Consider the following 7,173-nt stretch of genomic DNA (forward strand, 5'->3'; position numbering starts at 1 on the left):
TGTATGAGTGACATTTCACAATAAATTTTTTTTTCATTTTGATATGTTGGATTTTATTACCTTTTAAAATTGTACAAATAGTGCATGTGCGTGAGTTAAAAAAACACAAGGGAAATGTAGGGAGTTAAAAAAGAAAGACAAAAGAAATCCGAGACATGAAACAAAAAAATTCCATTCTGCAAGTCAAAATAAAAAGATATTTTGCATACTAAAAAAGTGTTATTCCAATATATTAAGAAGTCCTTTGATCAGGAACACAGCACAAGACTTTCTGCAACTACTCATTGACAGGTCAGACTCAGTCTCACTGAATACAGGATGGATCATGACATTATCTTACCAGCCACAGGCAGGTGACTAAATGCATGTGGAGGTGGTACCATGTCTGTGAGGTATTACAATCAATAAATTTTTTATTAGCCGTTCAGTAATGTCAGCAGTGGATGTCACCATTTCAGTCTTCAATAGGGAGACCCCCAGTTCCAGTCCTTTTTTCCCTCTGGTGACTTTCAGTGAAGGTTTTTCACATTTAACCAAAGTCTTACTCATAGTTCTAAAAGTGGTTTTCCACTGTCCTGCTTTTCTTCAGTTTCATTTTCAGATCCTGCTTCGGATCCAGGAGGAGAATAAAACTGACCATCAGAAAGACCACCAGGTATCAGTGCCGCCCTCTCCGAGGCATCCTGAGCTATCAGGAGTGTTTTCTTCTGCCTCTTCAGGTAACACCTTGAAATCCAGGAACCACGTCTCGATCCAGGCAAAGATGAAGGAAATGATGGGCAGCACGTAGCCGAAAGCCCCTTGACAGAAAAGCTTTGAGAGGATCGCTTTTGCTTTTGCTAGTGAAAGGGCACTGGTCACTGCTGTCATCAACGCTATGGCCCACCAATGGTGCAGTCTGCACGCGGCATATGCAAGTATTAACACTTTAAATTGAAAAACTGCCAAAAGAAATATATCAAAATAAGAAGAGAAGTAGTCATACTGCACCACCGCTTTCTCTAACGTGTTCTCAATACCTCCATTCACATTTAACTCTATTATCCACAGTAACGTTACAAATAAGAGGTCAAAGGTGACAAACAAACAGAAAGTCCTCCTGACGTCAGATATGCCTTTCTTTTCCCTTCCTTCATAGGACTCAATCCTGGCCATGAGTTGCGTGGGGTTGATGGAATGGACGTCGCGCAGGGAAGCGTGCGAGCTCTGACTCCCCATGAGAGCGTTCTCCGTGTCTTCTGGCAGGGGGTTCATCCTGCAGGAGGGTTAAAGGAGCCTCTCTCCAGCTCCACCATTCCTAGAGAGAAGAGATCTCACCAGGTGGTTCCGGGCCGGCTGCCCGAGGCTGCACAACAAATTTTTTTAAATGAACAGAATGAAAAGAAATAGCTAAAATATTAACTAGAAATTGAAAGCAGAGAGTAAAACTCTTCTGAAATTTAAGCAAAATACTTGAAAAGGCACAAAAGAATGCACTCCACTTGCGTGCTACCTCAAAATTCCAATGTTTGAAACGTAAGGTGGAGTATATTTTTTTAGACCAAATTGTCCTTCGGGCTGAATTGTTTTCCTCTCGTCTTGTTCTCAACCAAATTGTTTTCTTTCGGATTTCTTTTGTTTTTGACCAAGTCATCTGGATTATTCTAAAGCTCAGGCATTTTCCGGGACCCTCATTATGCTGCCTTCATGCAACTCTGATGGTGATGAAGCCCTTCCTGTGTAGTAGAAACCTCACTCCCTGTGTCCCACCATCTGTCCTTGGGGCACATGACACTGGAGACTATGGTCTGCCTCAGCTCTGAGCCAGAAGTTTGTCTCTTATTCATTGACTCGCTCACCCATCCGTCCATCCATCCGTGCTTCTATCCATCCAACCATAAATGTGGGTCACTGAACGCCCACTGCATGCCAGACACTGGCCTCGGTGCTGGGGTAGAGCTGCAGTGGAGAGTTCAGCCTCTGCTCTGACACAGATGCATTTGAATACCAAACGGACAAAAAGATGATTTGTCCTGTGGTGATGAAGAGAAATGAAGCAGAGTGAGGGGGATAGTGGATTGAAGTGATGGGGGATGTGCAATTTTATGCTGAGGGGGTCAGGGAGGCCTCGTGGATAAGGTGATGTTTGCGCAGAGACCTGAGTGAAGGGAGGTGGCCGGGATGGCATTCCAGGCAGGAGTAGCGAGTGCAGAGGCCCAGCCCACAGGCAAGGGCGGGCGGAGCAGAGTGAGTGAGGGGTAGGGTGCTAGGACCTGAGCTCGGGCAGGGTGGCCAGGGCCAGATCAGGTGGGCACCCACCACAGACGAGATATAGACGCGCTGCTGAGCTTGGTGGAGATCCACAGGAGGGTTTGGGCCAGCGAGGAATGCTGAGACCTGATGTCTGTTTTAAAGGGGTCATGGATGGGGGTTTGGGGAGAGCCTGGGGTGGGGTGAGGGCAGCAGAGCCAGGGAGGAAGCTTTGCTGGGCCCAGTGCTGTCTGGGGCCCTGAGCCCCCATCCCGGGGCCCCTCCTTGCTCTGCTTTGCCCCATGGGCCTCTTCATATAACCTAGGGCCTTTGCTCTGTGGTGGCCCCTTCACTCTGGAGACTGGCATCGAACCTGCCTGCCGACAGCCCCTCTGTGACAGGTGCATTCATGGCCGAGTACTGGAGTCTGTACTCTCTCTTAAAATGCGTCTGTCCAAGATGCCCCTCACTTCAGCCTGTCAAGAACATTTGGATCCTGATTCTGTCAGGTGGTCTGGGTGTCATCCCAGATGTGGAGAACATGCCAGCCACACCTGACTCCAAGTTCCTGGGGTCCTGGTGAATGGGTCAGGGCTGAGGACAGTGTTCCATTCACACCGCCTGTCGCTGTCTTGCTGGTCGACCCATGTCCACTCATTTAACCTTGGTGTGGCCACGAGTGATTTGTTAATAAAATACTGAAATTTGCAGGTGATTTACTTTTTAAAAATATGCACTAGAGCAGATTCCACGCTAGTCCTGTAAGAACGTTATTCTCATTTACTTTCAATCCAAGGAACTTTCTTGAGTTGGGAAGAAAGGGCGGTGTTCCTTCTGCTTCTGACAGGTGACTCAGACCCACGTCGACTCTGCCGCTGCCTCTGTGGAAACCCCCAGAGGAGCCCCAGTTCCTCTAGACAAGGTGTGGGTTACCTTCTGCCCTGAGGCAGCTCCCTTCTATACTTTGGCAAGTTTATTTCCGCTACTTAGAGGAAAACACACTCACCTTCCCTCTCCTCACTCTTGACCCTCATAACCTCACCCTTGCTTAGTCAACCTCACTTCTCCCTGCTTGCAAAAGAAAAGACTAGAACGTTTTTCATTATACACAGGCAGTGCTCCTTTTTTTTTTTGCGGTACGCGGGCCTCTCACTGTTGCGGCCTCTCCCGTTGCAGAGCACAGGCTCCGGATGCGCAGGCTCAGCAGCCATGGCTCACGGGCCCAGCCGCTCCGCGGCATGTGGGATCTTCCCGGACCGGGGCTCGAACCCATGTCCCCTGCATCGGCAGGCGGACTCTCAACCACTGCGCCACCAGGGAAGCCCATCCTGTACTCTTTTGATGAGTTCCTTGAAGATGTAGGCATTTTAGCAAGGCCCTCTCTCAGAGCCACCCCTGCACTGCCTGCTTTCTCTTTGAGAGCTACCCTGCAGGGCTGAGGGGCTTAGGGCTAGCTTTGCCCTTCTGAGTAGCAGCAAGGCGAGGGACCACCTGGAAAACGGCCCCTCCTCCACCCTGTCACCTTCAGTCCCTGAGTCATCCTTTCTCTGCTCCTCCTTTCAGCTTAACCACTTCCTGCCCACAATGTGTTGTCTAAATAGCACAGTCAGAATGACATACTTGAACACTTCCCTACCCTCTCATGTAATTTTCCCTTCCAGGCTGATTTCTTTCTGAAGTCAGAATTTTGTTTCCTAAAAATCTAAGTTACGTTCCCAGCACTCCTCCAGCTTCTCTCCTTGCTAGTGAAATAACCATAATTGCTCATAGGCATTAAATGCTTCCTGACCATCAGGCACTGGGCTTTCCATACTTCATCTCCTTTAATTCTCCCAAAGAGACCCAGGAAGTAAATACAGCCCACGACACTTGCCCCAGGTCACCCAGAGAGGAAAGGCTGGAGTTGGCTTTGGCCTGCGGATCCATCCCACCAGAGTGTGTGTGCTTGACCTTCACCCTAGGGACACAGTGCTCCCCCTAAGGATCTCTCCTTCCTCCACTTGGCCAGCCCACTCGTCTTTGTTGATCAGAATTAGCTCCAGCGCTTCATGAAAACATCATCTCCTACCTTCCGTGCGATGCGAATATCAGCAAGGCCGGACAGGAGTCGGTCAGATGCTCTGCCTGTAACTAAATGAACTTTCCAGCAGATGGATGTTGGGTCTCTTATCCCACTGGTTCCTGTGCAGGGCTGGGGACTGCTTCCAGGTGTGACCCAGCCTGGCATCTGGGTGGCCAACAGGGTTGGCTGGGCCGGTGTGTTTCTCGCTTTTCTCTGTCCCCTCGGCCCTCCAGGTGTCTTCTCTCCCGGGTCACGGTTTCCCTGAAGGTAGACAGATCCCCGACACAGAGCTCCCTGCCTTGACTGTCCTCGTTCATCTCTGCCCCCGGGTGAGGCCAAGGGCATCCTATAAAAGGCGCCCCCTCCTCCCCCAGAGCCTCGGTGAACCTCTCCAGCCCCCGAGACCCTCGGCTACCAGCTCTGTCGTGACTCTGGGGCCATACCCTTTGCTCCTGTGCTGGCTCTTGCCTCGGCTGCACACTAAATCCAGAGCCTGTCTTCACCAGAGACACTGCCTTCACTCACAAGGAGGGAGGCTCCCAGAAGCTCCAGCCAGGCGGAGCCTGCCCTCCTGTCTGCCTGAAAGGGGCTCCCGCTCTCTCTCCCAACCTGCAGCTTCCTTTGCCTCTGGGCAACCTATTCACTCCTAATCAGCAGCCCCATCCACCTTATCTGGGTTCCACATGGATGCCCCAGGAGTCCCACATGGGACAGAGGGGGAGCAGAGCTGATTTGACACCCGGCCAGTGCCAAGCCCTGCTTCCCATGGGGCCCTTGACCCCTGGAAGCTGAGTGTCCCAAACTGATGGGAGGGAAGACCTAGTGGGCAATGGGAACAGGGGCTGCTATTCCAGAGTCTCTGGGCAGGGAGCCTCGGTGTGTCCCTCCTTGTCTAGGTCACAGTGACACCTCAGCGGTGGACAAAGGGGCACTCGATGACAGGAACTTGGAGGCTAAGTAGGAGCTGTATTTAATAAATACTGGTTGAATCAATAGAGTGATGTCACGGGGTCTTCAGCCCAAAAAACGTGGTAGTGGAAGATCGCCTTCAACTCCTCTACAGGTCGTGCTCCCCCAGGAGCAGCCTGGGTTGCTGCCACAGCGGCTGCGTCAGGGTCAGGAATGGCTGGGTCAGGGCAGACTCAGAGGGAGAAGGGATCCGGCGGTGGGTGGGAGGTGGGAGGGAAATGACTTAGCAATGACAGTCCACAATTGTCTTGTGCCTTCCGCGTTTCTGCCCCACTAACAGGAACCAAGGACCCCTCCGTGGAAAATAGGTAGCTGCATTCGAAGCCTTAAAAAAGAAAAGGTGCTCTGCGTGGAAAATAGATTAGAATCGGACACAGTTGCAATTTGCAAAAATGGAGGCAAGGGAGTGTTGGGCTCTGGAGTCAGAGCTCACCGGCTCCGTGGACTTGAGGCAAGATGCCTCAGCTCTCTCTCTGCTTCCTCCCCTGTGACATGGACACCACGAGGGCCTCAACCCCAGAGCCGTGAGAGTTCCCCAGGGCACGGAGCAGAGCGAGTTGACCGTGATTAAGACATGGGTCCAAACAGCATTACAAAGGGCACTTTTCGTCAGGCTACTGTGAACCAACAAAGTCAGGAAACCTTGGAAGTAAGAGTTGTCATCTTGCAGGGGAGGCTATCTTTATGTGAGAGCTGTCTTCGTAGTGACCTGTGGTTCAGAGTCTCCTCTCCTCGGCCACAGTAAATGGGGATCCCGAGGCTGGGGCAGAACGTGGCTTTCTTCCATGTTGCTGGCAATGTAGTCTTTGGTGGGTTCAAATTGGAGCCTAACCACAGAGATGGGTTCTAGAATCACATGTCCTAGGAGGGTCCAGATGTGTCCCTCCTTTTTGGAGAAAGCAGAAGAGCTAGGCTACTTTCCCCAAGCAGAAATACCAGAAGGATCCTTTTTTTCATAAGACCCCCAGGCCATCACAGTTTACGTCGAGGGCATCATGAAAACCCTTCAAAAATTTTTGGTGGTATTTACGATAAGAAGTCACCGGTCAAGAAAGAGAAAGACACCTCTTTCCTTCCCCTGAACTCGGAACAAGTGCTCGGCTGAGGGAACGTGCTTCAGGATGATGTTCTTGGCTCAGAAAACTTGCCTGGCCGAGGACTTGAACGCCAGTCGGTTGCACTAGAAAGGCAGCTCCAGAGGGCAGGGTTTTGTGTGTTTTGTTCATTGGTTTGTCTTCAGTGCTAAGATAGAGAGACGAGGCACTCAATCCCTGTTTGTCAAATGAATGACTAAATATGAATTAACCAAGGGGTTAATACGTAAAAAAACGAATCTCCGAAATCAGGTGACTTTTCTCCTCTCAGTAACTTGTGCAACACAGGAGGTCCTTCCCTGTGTGGTGTCTCCACACCACGGGCTCCCAGCCATGTCCCAGTCCCAGGAGCTCTCCCTTCCCCATCACCTGCCTCGTTGCACTGGCTGTTCTCTTTCCCTGCAAGGCTTCTTTCCATCCAACACCCACACTTTCTCCAGGGCCCAACTCGAATGCCACCACCTCTGTGATTTCTCACAGCCCGTCCCTGTACGACTTTATGCCACCACCGACTATATTGCATGAAACTGTGAATGCATCTCCCTCTTTCCCACCAGACCACAGGCTGCCGGAAAGACGGGGCAGTCTCGTTTGCTGTGCGGCCCTGAACGCAGCCTGCACGGTCAGACGGGTCGCAGGGAAGCCTATGGAAAGCTAGGTTTTCTGGGATGTTAACAGAGCGAGCGCATGAGCAGGAGAAACGGGAGGAGAGCAGCTGGGAAGCGCTTCAACCAGAGCCACACAATCAAAGCTCCCATCACAGAATCCAAGGGCTGAAAACTTTTGGCCAGCAAATTTTCCATGAAATCAAAAGGAAAA

At 50.9% G+C, this 7,173-nt stretch overlaps 1 pseudogene; it reads right to left on the minus strand.

Moving 5' to 3' along the window:
• Nucleotides 1-326: 326 nt before the first annotated feature.
• Nucleotides 327-1,254, minus strand: LOC132531702 (STARD3 N-terminal-like protein; annotated as a pseudogene).
• Nucleotides 1,255-7,173: the final 5,919 nt, after the last annotated feature.

This window comes from Lagenorhynchus albirostris, chromosome 13, assembly GCF_949774975.1.
Source record: "Lagenorhynchus albirostris chromosome 13, mLagAlb1.1, whole genome shotgun sequence".
Lineage (NCBI taxonomy): Eukaryota > Metazoa > Chordata > Mammalia > Artiodactyla > Delphinidae > Lagenorhynchus > Lagenorhynchus albirostris.